This window comes from Macaca mulatta, chromosome 7, assembly GCF_049350105.2.
Source record: "Macaca mulatta isolate MMU2019108-1 chromosome 7, T2T-MMU8v2.0, whole genome shotgun sequence".
NCBI lineage: Eukaryota > Metazoa > Chordata > Mammalia > Primates > Cercopithecidae > Macaca > Macaca mulatta.
In genome coordinates, this window is record NC_133412.1 from 93,210,711 (window position 1) to 93,225,980 (window position 15,270).

Genomic DNA, 15,270 nt, shown 5'->3' on the forward strand with positions numbered 1-15,270 from the left:
AGCTTCCTTGCCTCCTATTCACTCTTCAACCATCTAAATGGGATTCTGTCCCCACCAGTCCACAAGTCCTCTTAGGTAACCAAGGAACTTTTTGTTACTCCCATAAATAAATACATCTTAGCCCTTATCTCATTTCACCCCTCAAGTAGAATATGACATTGTTGATTACTCTCTCGTTAAAACTCTCTCTTCCTTTGCTTTCCATGATGCTACTGTCCTGATTTTCTTCTTAAAACTATTCTGGCTAGATCTTCTTGGGGATTCTTTCTCTGCCATTTCTTAACATCGATGCTCCAAAGAGTTCTATTCTAATCCTTTTACATATTTTCCTGGGGTAGTCTCACCCACTATGTGGCTCCAAATAACATTTCTATGCTGGCGACTCACGGATCTATTCCTGGACCTAGGTCTCCCTCCTGAGCTTCATATTCTTTTATCCATTTGCCTCTTGGGTATCCCCTCTGGATGATTCAAAGGTGCTCCAGATTCCACAGATCTTAAATGCATCATCTTTCTCCTTCTCTTATCTCTGCCCCAAATCCATTCCCCTTCCTTTGCCCCCTCTGCCTACTGGAGTTTGAAGTGAGACAGACTTTAGTTTGAATCCTCCTTTACCTTGGGATCTTGGTTGGGTAAGATACTTAAATTCTCTGTATCTCTAGAGTTTTCACATTTATAAAATTAAGAAAAATGCTTACCTCACAGAGTTGTTATAGAAATAAATGAGAAAAAAATATTAGGCAGTTTGAGCATTGCCTGGCACTAAGTGTTCAACATAGAAGTTATTATTATTTGTTATTATTATCCAGTAGACTACCAAATCCTATTGATTCCACTCCCTCAGTGTCTCTCAAATCTATCCAATTCTCTCCATTCCTCCTACCACCACCTTTGTTGAAACCCTCTAATCCATGTGGTGACACACTGTATATAGATATGTCTAAAGGACCTCCCTGCTAGAGCCAGATGTGGTAGCCTGTAACCCCAGCAAATCTCGAAGTCTGAGACAGGAGGATCACTTGAGCCCAGGAGTTTAAAACCAGGCTGAGCTACGTAGTGAGACTCCAATTTTTTTTTTTTTTTTTTTTTTTTTTTTTGAGACAGAGTCTTGCTCTGTCACCCAGGCTGGAGTGCAATGGCACGATCTTGGCTCACTGTAACCTCCGCCTCCAGGGTTCAAGCCATTCTCCTACCTCAGACTCCCAAGTAGCTGGGATTACAGGTGCCCGCCACCACGCCCAGCTATTTTTTTTTTTTTTTTTGTATTTTTAGTAGAGACAGGGTTTCACTATGTTGGCCAGGCTGGTCTCGAACTCCTGACCTTGTGACCTGCCCACCTCGGCCTCCCAAAGTGCTGGGATTACAGGCATAAGCCACTGCACCTGGCCGACTCCTTTTTTTTTTTTTTTTTTTTAAAGCATGTTTGCTTCTTAGTAGCCCACTTGCTAATTGTTTCTCCTTTGTTTTTGTTTTTTTGTTTTTTGAGACTGATTCTCACTCTGTTGCCAGGCTGGAGTGCAGTGGCGCAGTCTCGGCTCACTGCAACCTCGACTTCCCGGGTTCAAGCAATTCTCCTGCCTCAGCCTCCCAAGTAGCTGGGATTACAGGTATGGGCCACTATGCCCAGCTAATTTTTGTATTTGTAGTAGAGACGGGGTTTCACCATGTTGGTCAGGATGGTCTCGATCTCCTGACCTCATGATCTATTCACCTTGGCCTCCCAAAGTGCTGGGATTACAGACGTGAGCCACCGTACCCAGCCTAATTGTTTCTCTTTACTGAAATAAAACTCCTTAAGGTAAGGGCTCCTTTGTCTTGCTCCCCTCTGCATCCTCAGCATCACACACAAAACCCGACTTCTGGTCACCTCCCAGCATCATCTCTCACTAACACCCCAATCTAACTCTCAGCACTCTAAGCTTCAATCATACCAATTTTATTTAGCTTATTAATTGCCAAGATATCTCTTGACTCTGGGCCTTTGCACAGGCAGATCCCTGCAACACTCTTTCTTCTACCAACACCACCCCTCCTTTACAAGGCCAAATGCTACTTTCCTCTCACTCTACAGGCTTCAGTTTCATCATCAATTCCTCCAAAAAGCCTGTGCTGACACCAAGCCCCAGTCTGGTTTAGGTGGCCTTCTCCTTGTTTTCACAACACCCATACTTCCCCTATCATACAGCACATCACCTGTTTGTCTTTCTTCTCATTAGACCATTAAGTTCCTAAGGAGAGAGACCCTTTTAGCCTTGTTAACCGTTGTTCCCACAATTGCTGGTCAGTGGGATTCAGAGGCTTTTGAGAATCTCGTGAAAGCTATGGAGCTTTTTCACAGAAAAAATAAGAGTATATACTGTTTTGTGCTCAATTTTCAGAGTGTCTATGAAGCCCATTTATGGACCTCCCAGGATCTCCATAAACTGCAAATTAGAAACCTCTGCCTAACAGAATGCTTGAATTATACCATCAGGAACCTATTTTCTGGCCGGGTGTGGTGGCTCACACCTATAATCCTAGCACTTTGGAAGGCTAAGGTGGGAGGATCACTTGAGGTCAGGAGTTCAGGACCAGCCTGGGCAACATAGTGAGACCTCTATTTAAAAAAAAAAAAAAAAAAGGAATGTATTTTCTTATTTATTTGGACAAAGGCTAATCTCTCATTCATACGTAAATATTTTGGGAATAATATTGTTAAGTCAACCACTTAAACTTAGTGTGAAAAAGCTTAGGGACAGGAGTATAGAACACTTCCAAGAAGACCTGAATGACTAACAATCCAGGGCCAAAAAGGACAGCAATATCTCACTGGACGTCAATGTGACAAACACATACAAAATGATGGTTTCCATGCCCTGTACATTTTGCTCATGTCGTTGCCCTACATGAGCCCCCAAGGAAAGGAGTGGGGAATCTCAGAATTGACTCAGATTTTTTTTAAAGAGATCTCAAACCAAAAATAACAGAAAAATAAGGACAGTTTATTTGAGCAACACAGTGAGACTGTCCTATCCTAAAAAGGACAGTCTCACTATGTTGCTCATTTTATTTTTTTGCCACCCTGGAGTTTTTGAAAGGAGATTCAGCTGAACCACAAATGAAAAGCTAAAGTTCCATCCCCACTTCCATCTCTAGTTCCCTTCTCTGGAAGTAAACATTGCTAACAGTTTTATACTAACAGTTTCACAGTTTCTATGCCTATACAAATATATGCCTTCACCATCACCGCTGCTTCCGCTTTTGCTTTAAACAGGATCATAAGTTAGACTCCATTCTGCGCTTAGTACATCTCAGAGACCTTGCCGTGTTAACACATTAATACCCACCTCACCAATTTTTTTTTTTTTTTTTTTTTTTTTTTGAGGTGGAGTCTGGCTCTGTGGTTCAGCTCACTGCAATCTCTGCCTCCCGAGTTCTAGCGATTCTCCTGCCTTAGCCTCCCGAGTAACTGGGATTACAGGCGCCCACCGCCATGCCCGGCTAATTTTTTGTATTTTCAGTAGAGAGTGGTTTCACCATGTTGGCCAGGCTGGTCTCAAACTCCTGACCTCAGGTGATCCCCCACCTCCGCACCCCCAAAGTGCTGGGATTACAGGCGTGAACCACCGCGCCCGGCCTCCACCTCAGTCTTCAAGTGGCTGTATGGTAGTCTAGCACATTTAAGCACAGTCTGGGTTTCTATTATTACAAACGGTTCTCATACTACCATTTGTTGGTGACAGCCACTGTCCCCTTTCAGTGGGCACACAGAGCAAGGAAGTAAGAGGGGATGATTGTCACGTGGTCTCTCTTCCTGTCCCTCCCTCTCCTTCAGCCTTGTCCTCCTTTCTCACCTCCCCTTTCACGCAGTGTACACTCCCTCCCCTTCCCGGAGCCGCCGGGGCCGGGAGGAGCAGGGTGGATGCACCCCTAGCTGAGTCTCGGGTGGTTCCTAACCGGCCCCGCCAGGCCCTTCCCACCCGGCTCTCAGCCTCACAGCCCAGAGCCCTAGACCCAGGGCCAGGGCAAGTTCTGCCTGCGCTCGGGCCCTACCTTAGACTGGGGCTGGAGACCCTGGGTGCCTGACCTGGGGCGTCCAATTCCCGCAGCAGGAAGCAGAAACTTCGCTCTGGGTTCTGCCAGTGGGAAGGGTGGCAGCCGGGGGAGGAGCCGGATGCGGATCTGGGAAGAGACAGTGCGGGCGGAGACTCTCGGGCCCGGGCGGGGCGCGGCAGCGGCTGGAGGGGCAGCGAGCCGAGGGCCGGGCACGACGACATGCCAGGACGGCGACGCGAATGCCCAGGACCCCTGCAGCCTTTTCTGGGACCCGAGTTTAGTTTGTTGTTGTTTCTCTTCTTTTCCCTTTCCGGTGCTTTCTCCTGTCCCTAGGGCTTCCCCCCTACCAAATTCGTCTCCTCTGGCTAATTTTTGTCTTTTTTCTCCTATTATCTCTTCAGCCACTGTTTCTTGGAAAAGATTTTAGCATGTTCGCTGCCTGTCTGTACACCTCTCCTTCCTAGCATCAACGACGGTCAGACTCAATTCATCCTAAAGTTCCTTTGAGGAACTCCTTAAAAGGAGACGGAAAGTCTAAAGCAACCGCCTGTAACCAAGTGTAGACATCAGTCAATCCAAGTTCGCTGAACTAAGAGCAAGTCCTGTTGATCAGAAGAGAGATACGTGGCCGGGCGCGGTGGCTCAAGCCTGTAATCCCAGCACTTTGGGAGGCCGAGACGGGCGGATCACGAGGTTAGGAGATCGAGACCATCCTGGCTAATACGGTGAAACCCCGTCTCTACTAAAAAAAAAAAATACAAAAAACTAGCCGGGCGAGGTGGCGGGCGCCTGTAGTCCCAGCTACTCGGGAGGCTGAGGCAGGAGAATGGCGCAAACCCGGGAGGCGGAGCTTGCAGTGAGCTGAGATCCGGCCACTGCACTCCAGCCTGGGTGACAAAGCGAGACTCTGTCTCAACAAAAAAAAAAAAAAAAAAAAAAAAAAAGAAGAGAGATACGTGGACACACAGAATCTATCTGGAGCCATCCTGAATGATTAATGCTGAACCCTTTCCAGGAAGATGGAACCAGGCTTAGGAAAGAGACAAGTGACCCTTAGGTTAATAATGCTAGCTTCGTAAAGACAGGACCAAACATAGTAGCAGGAGAAATATGCTTTCTGCCTATAAAGCAGATTAGCTGTCTTCTGGAAAATATCATTGCTTTCCTTAGAGAGGTACCCTTGAGTCTCAGGTAACAGCTGAGCTTCGGCTCAGAATTGAGGATATTCTATCCTCTATTAACTGAGCCAGTACCACTTTCCTTCCTTAGAAACCTCCATTGCCACCCACCCCATCAGTCCCAACACTCCCTGCAATGGTCTTTATGTTTGTGTCTCCCCAAAATTTATATATTGAAACGCTAATCCCAATGCGATGGTCTTTAAGGTGTGATCTCTGGGAGGTCATTAGGTCATGGAGTTTAAGAATACTCATAAATGGAATCGGTGGCCTCATAAGGAAAGACGGAAGGGCTAGCTAGCTCTTTGTCCGCGATATGAGAATACAAGAAAACAGCCATCTGCAATCCCAAGGAAGGCCCTCATCTTCAGAAGCAGACCATGCTGGCAATCTGATCTTGGACTTCCATTCTCTAGAACTGTGAGAAATAATATTTGTTGTTTAAGCCACCCAGTCTACGGTAATTTGTTGTAGCCACCTGAACTAAAACATTTCCTTTTTATAACAAATATTTTAATGCTCCTTTTATTTTCCTGATACATAATCATAAAACATGTAACTTACCTCCACACACAATTTTAAACAAAAATTTAAAGACAAAAAATAGAGACAGGGTTTTGCTATGTTGCCCAGTCTGGTCTCAACCTCCAGGGCTCGAACAATCCTCCTACCTTGGCCTCCCAAAGTGCTGGGATTACAGGCATGAGCCACCATGCCTGGCCTAAAAGATTAATAAAATCTCTTAAAGAGATACAAAGGAATCTACAGCCATACCACCCTGAACGCACCCGATCTTGTCTGATCTTGGAAGCTAAGCAGGGTCAGGCTTGGTTAGTACTTGGATGGGAGATAAAATGAATAGTAGAAGGAATATGACTTATAATTAAATACTATGTGTTTAGATACATAACTGCTTGTGCATAACATTCAAGAAGACACAATGTGGTACTCGGATATATGCATCTCTATATAAAATCACCTCGAATGTAACAGCTACAAATGCAAAATGATACAGGCATTATAATGGTGATTCAAATACCATGAACAGAATTACTGATGTGGTATGATTTTCCAAAATACTAAATAACTTTTGGCAGATTTTCAAACAAAACAAGATATGATCTACCCATGATTTTCATGGTAGTTGCATCCCTGGAAAGTTTAGTGTGTATTAAAACTATGCATAAAATGCCTTGTGTTTATATTTAAAATTAAAGTATGGCTGGGCACGGTGGCTCACGCCTGTAATCCCAGCACTTTGGGAGGCCAAGGTGGGCAGATTACCTGAGGTCAGGAGTTTGAGGCCAGCCTGGCCAACATGGTGAAACCTCATCTCCACTAAAAATACAAAAACTAGCCGGCCGTGGTGGCAAGCACCTGTAATCCCAGCTACTCGGGAGACTGAGGCAAGAGAATCGCTTGAACCCAAGAGGTGGAGGTTGCAGTGAACCGAGAGCACACCACTGCATTCCAGCCTGGGTGACGAGCAGAACTCCAACTCAAAAAAAAAAAAAAAAAATTCAGTTAGATCCTAATTAAAACAAGTTTTCAACTACATGAATGACTAGCAAGTTATTCAAAGTTAAAGATGCAGAAATGTCACTCATTGTGTGGTAGTGTCCTAAACAGTTCCTGAATGTTGAGCTATCCTGGGCCCTACTCATTTAAATGTGTAAAATCATCCCAATTATTATGAAAGCCAAAAACACCCCCTAAAGAGCAGCGCCACTCACATCAAAAACCATCACTAGCAATTTGTTTATAGGAGAAAGAGAGGAGTTTGGTGAGGGAACACAAGAGCTAGGAAACCTGAAAGAAAGGGTTATGTGAGGTGACTACAGTGGGAGCATATTGAGGAGAAGGAAGTGAGGGGAGGGATTGGAGGAGTCCATATAGGGCCTTTCTTCTGAAGGCCAACTTTATAAGGCCTCTTCCCATAGAATATACCTTAGATAATAATCCCAACCTCAACGCCTCATAGTCTGTGACTCTCCATGGGAAACACCTGCCCCACCAGTGAAAGAACAGCATATGCAAGTCCTTCCATCATATTCCCATAAATATCAGACCTGAGAAGACTGGCGATACAGGAGGGAAGGCAGTTGGTGATGGCTTCCTGATTGGCTTTGAGGATCTAGATTTACTTTCTGGTTTCCTGAAGCAGCAAAGAGATTCAAGGCCAGCAAGGCCTGTACATTGGAACTACCTGGAGATCTTTTATAAATTCCAAAGTCTGGGCCACACCCCAGACCAATTAAATCACAATCACCCGGAGCAGGACCCAGGCATCAGTAGTTTTTGAAGTTTTCTAGGTGCTGCGGTCTGATTGTGTCCCCCAAAATTCACGTTGAAACTCGATCTGCAATGTGATAATATTAAGGGTTGGGGTCTTTAGGAGAGATTAAGTCATGAGAGCAGAGCCCTTACGAATGGAATTTGCAGCCTTATAAAAGGGCTAGAAGAAACCAGCAATCACTCCTTTGTTTGCCCTTCCACCTTCTGCCATGAGAAGATGCAGCAAGAAGGTATGTTCTCACCAGACACCAAATGCTAGTGCCTTGATCTTGGACTTCCCAGCCTCCAGAATTATGAGAAATAAATTTATATTATCTATAAAATTACCCAGTCTCAGGTATTTTGGTATAGTAGCACAAATGGATGGACACATCAGGTGATACTAATGTGCAGAAAAGTTTAGGAACTTGTGCTCAAGGGTCTCACTGATCGAAGTATGGGATTGTGGACCACACCACCAACATCACCTTGTTAGAAATGCAGACTCCCAGGCTTTACCCCAGATCAACTGAATCAATCTTTTAACAATATTTCCAGGTGATTTCCACTCACATTGAAGTTTGAGAAACACTGATCCAGACAAGTGAAGTGGAACCTGAGAATCTATATTTCCAGACACTGGGGTCAGGGCCCAGTGATTTGTATTTTTAACAAGCTCTCCAGTTGGTTTTGGTACATGCTTAAATTTAAGAACCCCTGATTAGGCAGGGCGTGGTGGCTCATGCCTATAATCCCAGCACTCTGGGAGGCCGAGTGGGCAGATCACTTGAGCTCAGGAGTTTGAGAACAGCCTGGGCAAAATGGTGAAACCCTGTCTCTACAAAAAATGCCAAAAGAAAAAAAAAATTTAGCTAGGCATGGTGGCACACACCTGTAGTCCTAGTTACTTGTGGAGCTGAGGCAAGAGGATTGCTTGAGTTTAGGAAGTCGAGGCAGCAGTAAGCTGTGTTCGTGCCACTGCAACCTGGGTGACAAAGCAAGACCCTGTCTCCAAAAAAAAAAAAAAAAAAAGCTCTGATTGAAACAAATATTGTTGCTCATCTCTTTTGAAAATTTCTGATTTAGTAGGTAGGTCTGAGACGGAACCTGAAAATTTGCATTTCCAGCAGTTTCTCAGGTAATCGTGACTCTTATCTCTGATCTGAGGTAAACATTTTAAAAACTATTAATCTAGGATGATTACCTAAATGGGAGAGATAGTTACTACCTACCACATGGCAGAGGTGGGTAGTAAATAATGCGCCTGTCACACTTGAATTGCATATATAAATTAAAAATTTGGCCCAATTCCCAGATATTCTGTTCCAATCACACAGCCACTGAATGATCCCTAAAGGACATTTCAGCTGTGTTTTGAGGAGCCAGATGAACCATCTCTGCCTTGCAACAGAGAAAACCTTCCAACTGGCAAGATGTTCACAATGTTCACATTCAGCTTTTCATACCCGTAGGAAGTGCTAGTCATATTGCCAATATTTGCTTCTTTGAATCATGCTTTCCTAAGTTAGCCATTCCCTTGAGTTGAAGCAATCTTTCTTCAGATTGCTATCATTCGAACAAATCAGGAGTTTTGCCAATCAGATAACTATACCAGGGCAGGGAAGATGTGCCACTTCCCACTGGAATGAATTCACTTCACTCACAGAACTGTCTTGCTTTCCTTATTTGCAAGTTCTTAAAGGACCATTCACTTTCTCCTGCATATACGCCTACACCACCTTCCTGTTGATCAGTAGCATTGAGCTGCAATGGCCAACTGATGAGGGTAGTATCCAGACTGATTTGTCTCTGGGACAAAGGAGTGCCACCCCCTCAGTCTTCCCTTTTGGGAAGGGTCCTACCACCTATTAAAATTGCTCACTTGTGGTCAGTTTTCTTGAACGCTCATTGACCTCCTCTACTTTGATCAACAAACATCTGCTAATCCCTTGTCAAAGAATAGTGCTAGTACATGGGTAAAATGTATACAACATGCCTTCTTCTCAAGGCTTCATCATCTTGTAGAGATAGACACATGTAGAAGTCACAAAAATACAAGGCAGATAATGAGAAGTGCTATAATGGACTCAGAAACAAACTATAGGGTATTACAGGTGAGGGCAAGGATCTCGAGCAACTCCCTGGAGAGATGGACTTTGAACTGGGAAGGGCAGGCCTCTGATAAACTGGGAGGGGAGTGACCAGTGGGAAGTGGAAAAGCCATTGGTTTTACCTGATGTTTTTCTTTTTTGTGAATGATTACCTTTAGATTCACAGTATGTGTTTGTTTGACCAAACCACCACAACTTAAAGCATCACACAAGCCGTGATATGTGGACAAGAACACACTTACTGGATAGCCACTTGTCACCTCAGACAAGCCCCTCTGGGCCATCTGAAAGCAGATTACAAGAACCTCAGTATCTTCTCCCTTCTGACTCTTCTGAATCAAAACAACCCTGCATTTGGCCTCTGGTCTGTTGATATTTGCCAATATATTTCTTCATCTTTTTTTTTTTTTTTTTTTTTTGAGACAGAGTTTTGCTGTGTCACCCACTCTGGAGTGCAGTGGCACAATCTTGGTTCACTACAACTTCTGCCTCCTGGGTTCAAGCAATTCTCCTGCCTCAGCCTCCCAAGTAGCTGGGATTACAGGTTCCCACAACCACGCCCGGCTTATTTTTTGTATTTTTAGTAGAGATGGAGTTTCACCATCTTGGCCAGGCTGGTCTCGAACTTCTGACCTCAGGTGATCCGCCCGCCTCAACTTCCCAATGTGCTGGGATTATAGGCATGAGCCACCATGCCTGGCCTCTTTCTTCATCTTTCTTCAAGGATATTCCTCACTGACTAGTCTCTCTAATCAGGTACGGTAGGTTAAAATAGGCCACAAATTCTTTGCGTCCCCTCCCATTGAGAGGCAGAGTCTAATTTCTTACTTCTTGAAACTGAGCTGACCTGGTCACTTGCTTGACCAATATAAGGTGGCAGCAGTTGCATTCTGGGACTTCTGAGGCTAGGTCAAAGGAATCTTGAACTTCCTCCAGGACTCTGGAACACTCCCTTGGGAACCCCTGAGCTGCCACGTGAATCCAACTACCCTAAGACTGCCACTCTAAAGAGGCCACATGAAGGTGTTTCAATTAACACACTCAACTGAGCTCAGCCTTCTAGCCATCTACACCAGGACACCACACATGTGCCCTGTCTGGTGCCATGGTGGAGAAAGAAGCTGTCTTAAGCCCTTCAGATCAGTTCATCTACCAATTGTCTATCAACTTCCACTAATGACACATGAAACAGAAGAATCATCCAGTGGAACCCTGCCTAAATTTAATGAAGTCAGTTACACATAAAATTGTGAGATATGATTAAATGGTTGTTGTTTTAAGTCACAGAGTTTTGAGCAGTAAATGATAACTGGTACACTAGGCCTGCGAAATATAAGACAGTTTACATCAGGGTACTCTGTAATCATCCCTTTTTTTTTTTTTTTTGGTGACAAAACCAGGACACCTGATCTCAAAAAGGATTTGAGTCCTGCTTTTGGATGGGATGAGGCAGGGGTAATTGGAAATAAAATTTGGATTTCAAAATAGTGAACTTGGGGCTGGGTGCAGTGGCTCACACCTGTAATCCCAGCACTTTGGAAGGCAGAGGCAGGCAGATCACCTGAGGTCAGGAGTTTGAGAGCAGCCTGGCCAACATGGTAAAACCCCGTCTATACTAAAAATACACAATTAGCCGTGTGTGGGGGTGCATGCCTGTAATCCCAGCTACTTGGGAGGCTGAGACAGGAGAATTGCTTGAACCTGGGAGGCGGAGGTTGCAGTGAGCTGAGATCACGCCACTGCACTCCAGCCTAGGCAACAAGAGTGAAACTCCATGTCAAAAAAAAAAAAAAAGGCCAGGCATGGTGGCTCACGCCTGTAATCCTAACACTTTGGGAGGCCAAGGTGGGCGGATCACGAGGTCAAGAGATCAAGACCATCCTGGCCAACATGGTGAAACCCCGTCTCTACTAAAAATACAAAAACTAGCTGGGCATGGTGGCATGTACTTGTAGTCCCAACTACTCGGGAGGCTGAGACAGGAGAATTGCTTGAACCTGGGAAGGCAGAGGTTGCAGTGAGCTGAGATCGCGCCACTGCACTCCAGCCTGGTGACAGAAAGAGGCTCCATCTCAAAAAAGAAAAAAAAATAGTGAACTTAGAACATTTTAATGCCTTGTAGGAAGAATGTAAAAAATATGGGAATTCAAATACTCAAGGAAGAACTGGAATATTTGGCTGCAATACAAGATATGGGTGAAGATATATATATATATATATATAAATTATTTATATATATAAAAATAATTTTTTTTTTGAGATGGAATTTCGCTTTTGTTGCCCAGGCTAGAGTGCAGTGGCATGATCTCTGCTCACTGCAACCTCTGCCTCCCGGGTTCGAGAATTCTCCTGCCTCAGCCTCCCGAGTAGCTGGAATTACAGGCAGCTGCCACCACAGCTGGCTAATTTTTTGTCTTTTTAGTAGAGACAAGGTTTCACCATGTTGTCCTGGCTGGCCTTGAACTCCTGACCTCAGGTGATCCGCCCGCCTCTGCCTCCCAAAGTGCTGGGGTTACAGGAGTGAGCCACCACACCAGGCCAGATAATATATTATATATTAAATACGGTTGTTTAAACATGCATTCTGGAGTCCAACAGATCTGTGTTTATTTTTTTTTTTTTTTTTTTTTTTTTTTTGAGACAAGGGTCTTGAAATATGTGCCACCACACCTGGTCCAATGGATCAATGTTTAAATCCTCCTCTGCTACTGACTAGCAGTGTGACCTAAGCTGTAGAAGAAAATAAGGTTAATAATCTCATCAACCCTCATTGGGGCCAGAGAGTGGTCCTTGAGTCTGCAGTAAGATTACATGATGCTGATGTGGCAAAGGGGCCAGGTTAGGTTCTCCATTTGAAAAGTCTCACCTCCTGTCTCATTTTCATAATAATCTGCAGCTCAATACATCCTAATAAGTGAAAAAAACTGTTGGAAGGAAGAACCCACTATCCCTTGCTCTGGCTGAGCGTCTTTTAAATTCACAGCTATTTGCGTTACAGCAATTGGATGTTAATTTTTGAAGACCAGGTCTCCAAACCTCCAGTGGCACTTATACTCACTCATTGCTCCCACTTGTAGAGTCCATGTATGAGTTTCATGGATAAAGCTTACCACTCAAGTGGAGATGGAGCTACATCAGAGAGGGGCATAATAAAGTCCTTCTACCAGTTTAAATACATGCTCAACATTTACAAACTCTTGTGTGAGTTTGGGTGGGTTAACTCCTCTAATCTTCTAGTTTTCTCATCTATAATGTGGGAATAATAATAGCACCCACTTTTTATGGGCTGCATTGTCATTCAAATTAGATAATATACGTAAAGCACTTAGCATACCACCTGGCATATAGCTAGCACAAACAATAACTATCATCTAAAACAAGCAGTTCTAGGCTGGGCACAGTGGTTCACACCTGTAATCCCAGCACTTTGGGAGGCTGAGGCAGGTGGATCACCTGAGGTCAGGAGTTCAAGACTGGCTTGGACAAGATGGTAAAATCCCGTCTCTACTAAAAATACAAAAATTAGCCAGGCATAGTGGCAGACTCCTGTAATCCCAGCTACTCTGGAGGCTGAGGCAGGAGAATCACTTGAATCCGGGAGGCAGAGGTTGCAGTGAGCCGAGATCGCACCACTGCATTCCATCCTGGGTGACAGAGTGAGACTCTGTCTCAAAAAAATAAAAAATAAAACAAGCAGTTCTTACTCTGTAATGAAAAGGCTGGCTTTCATCAGTGACAGTTTGCTTGAAAAGTCTGTATTGGGGTTTAGACTGTCTACCTGGCAATTAGTCAAACTGATATATAGGCTGGGCGTGGTGGCTCACTCCTGTAATCCCAGCACTTTGGGAGGCTGAGGTGGGCGGATCACTTGAGGTCAGGAGTTCAAGACCAGCCTGGGCAACACGGTGAAACCCTGTCTCTACTAAAAATACAAAGATTAGCCAGGCATGTGCCTATAATCCCAGCTACTCGGGAGGCTGAGGTAGGAGAATCACTTGAACCCGGCAGGTGGAGGTTGCAGTGAGCACAGACAGAGCCACTGCACTCCAGCCTGGGAGACAGAGCAAGACTCTGTCTCAAACAAAACAAAACAAAACACCAACTAACTGATACGTAGCTCTCTAACTATATGCCTTGGCCTCAGTTGGAATCCAGATGAATCTGCTTCCCTGTCTCAGGAGTACATCAGGCTGGAGTAGCTGATAACCTTCTGTACGGTACTCATGGTCTCAGGACCCTATCACTACAGTACACTGGCCTCCTTGTTTGGCATCATTTAGCTCTCTGATCTAAAAGGATGTGTCCTAGGACCTTGATTTATAGATTACCAAGGCACACTTTTCCAATGTGCCTAGAGGTCCTTAGGACTATCCCAAGCTCTGGGGTTCATGAGCTATAATAACACTGTGGTGTTTACAATACCGTTATGGTGCTTATTTTACGGGGTAAAACTTGGAATTCAAACTGGTTAAAGGACTTACTCATCATTACCAAAGCAACAATTGAATTGAAACTTGAAGCCAAGTTACTGAATCTAGCTCAGTACACTTTCAAGGCTATACTTTTTGTTTTGTTTTGTTTTGTTTTGTTTGTCATTCTTCTAATACTGTATTTGTGCTCACATTACTACAAAGAAATACCCGAGACTGGATAATTTATAAAGAAAAGAGGTTTAATTGGCTCATGGTTCTGCAGGCTATATGGGAAGCATGGCAGCATCTGCTTCTGGGGAGGCCTGAGGCCTCAGGAAGTTTCCAATTATGGCAGAAGGCAAAGGAGGCGTGAAACGTCTTACATGGCAGGAGCAAGCGTAAGAAAGAGAGCGAGGCGGGAGGTGCTACACACTTCTAAACAACAAGATCTCACGAAAACTCACTACCAGAAGAACACCACCAAGGGAATGGGGCTCAACCCTTCATGGAAACCACTCCCATGACCCATCACCTCCCACCAGGCCCTACCTCTGACACTGGGGATTACAATTTGACATGAGATATGTGCAGGGACTCAGATCCAAAACATATCAAATAGGAAATATAGATTATTATATTCTGAATCAGCTATAGTAATAATACCATGATCATTTCTCTCTCAGAGCAAAAAGACTATAATCTCACCACTAATGATATAAATGTATGTATGTATATACACATAAGTACCTGTCCATCTATAAATTTTTTGGTAGGTGTTTTACCAGGAGCTGTGATAAATTCACACCTTTTCACTTAGGGCTTCTTGATCTCAAAGGCTAGACAGGATTTAGAATATAGTCTGTGATCCTGAAAGAGTAATTGTGACCGTCCTGTCTACAGACCTCACCTGCGATGTTTGTCTTAGCCTGCCTGTTGGTCCTAATGTGTATGAGAGACTAGTTTCATGAAAAGCCTTCCTCTTCATTATCTAGACTGTGTACCACGTACCTTTATTTCCTAAGCTGTGTAACAAAAGGTTTGAATTACATGATCTCTGAAACCTCTCCATTCTATAATTCTATTAAATAATCTTTCTATGCAATTTTTCCTTTATTCTTTTTTTTTTTTTTTTTTTTGAGATAGGGGTCTCACTATGTGATCCAGGCTGCACTCGAACTCCTGAGCTCAAGTGATCCTCTCACCTCAGCCCTCTGAGCAGCTGGAACTATGGGCATGTAGCACAGTGCCTGGCAGTTTTTC

General features: G+C 44.1%; 1 protein-coding gene across 6 annotated transcripts in view; it reads right to left on the bottom strand.

Moving 5' to 3' along the window:
• TEP1 (telomerase associated protein 1) overlaps window positions 1–7,403 on the bottom strand; it is a 50,078-nt gene extending 42,675 nt beyond the window's left edge. For 3 of the 6 annotated variants that reach the window (XR_003731502.2, XM_015143202.3, XM_077940490.1), the window contains exon 1: window positions 4,033–4,163. The gene's annotated coding sequence lies outside the window, so the exon portion shown is untranslated. Of the gene's footprint in view, window positions 1–4,032; window positions 4,164–7,282 lie in introns of those variants that run through there. The other 3 variants (XM_077940489.1, XM_015143203.3, XM_077940488.1) reach the window with 2 other exon arrangements.
• Between the last annotated feature and the right edge of the window lie 7,867 nt (window positions 7,404–15,270).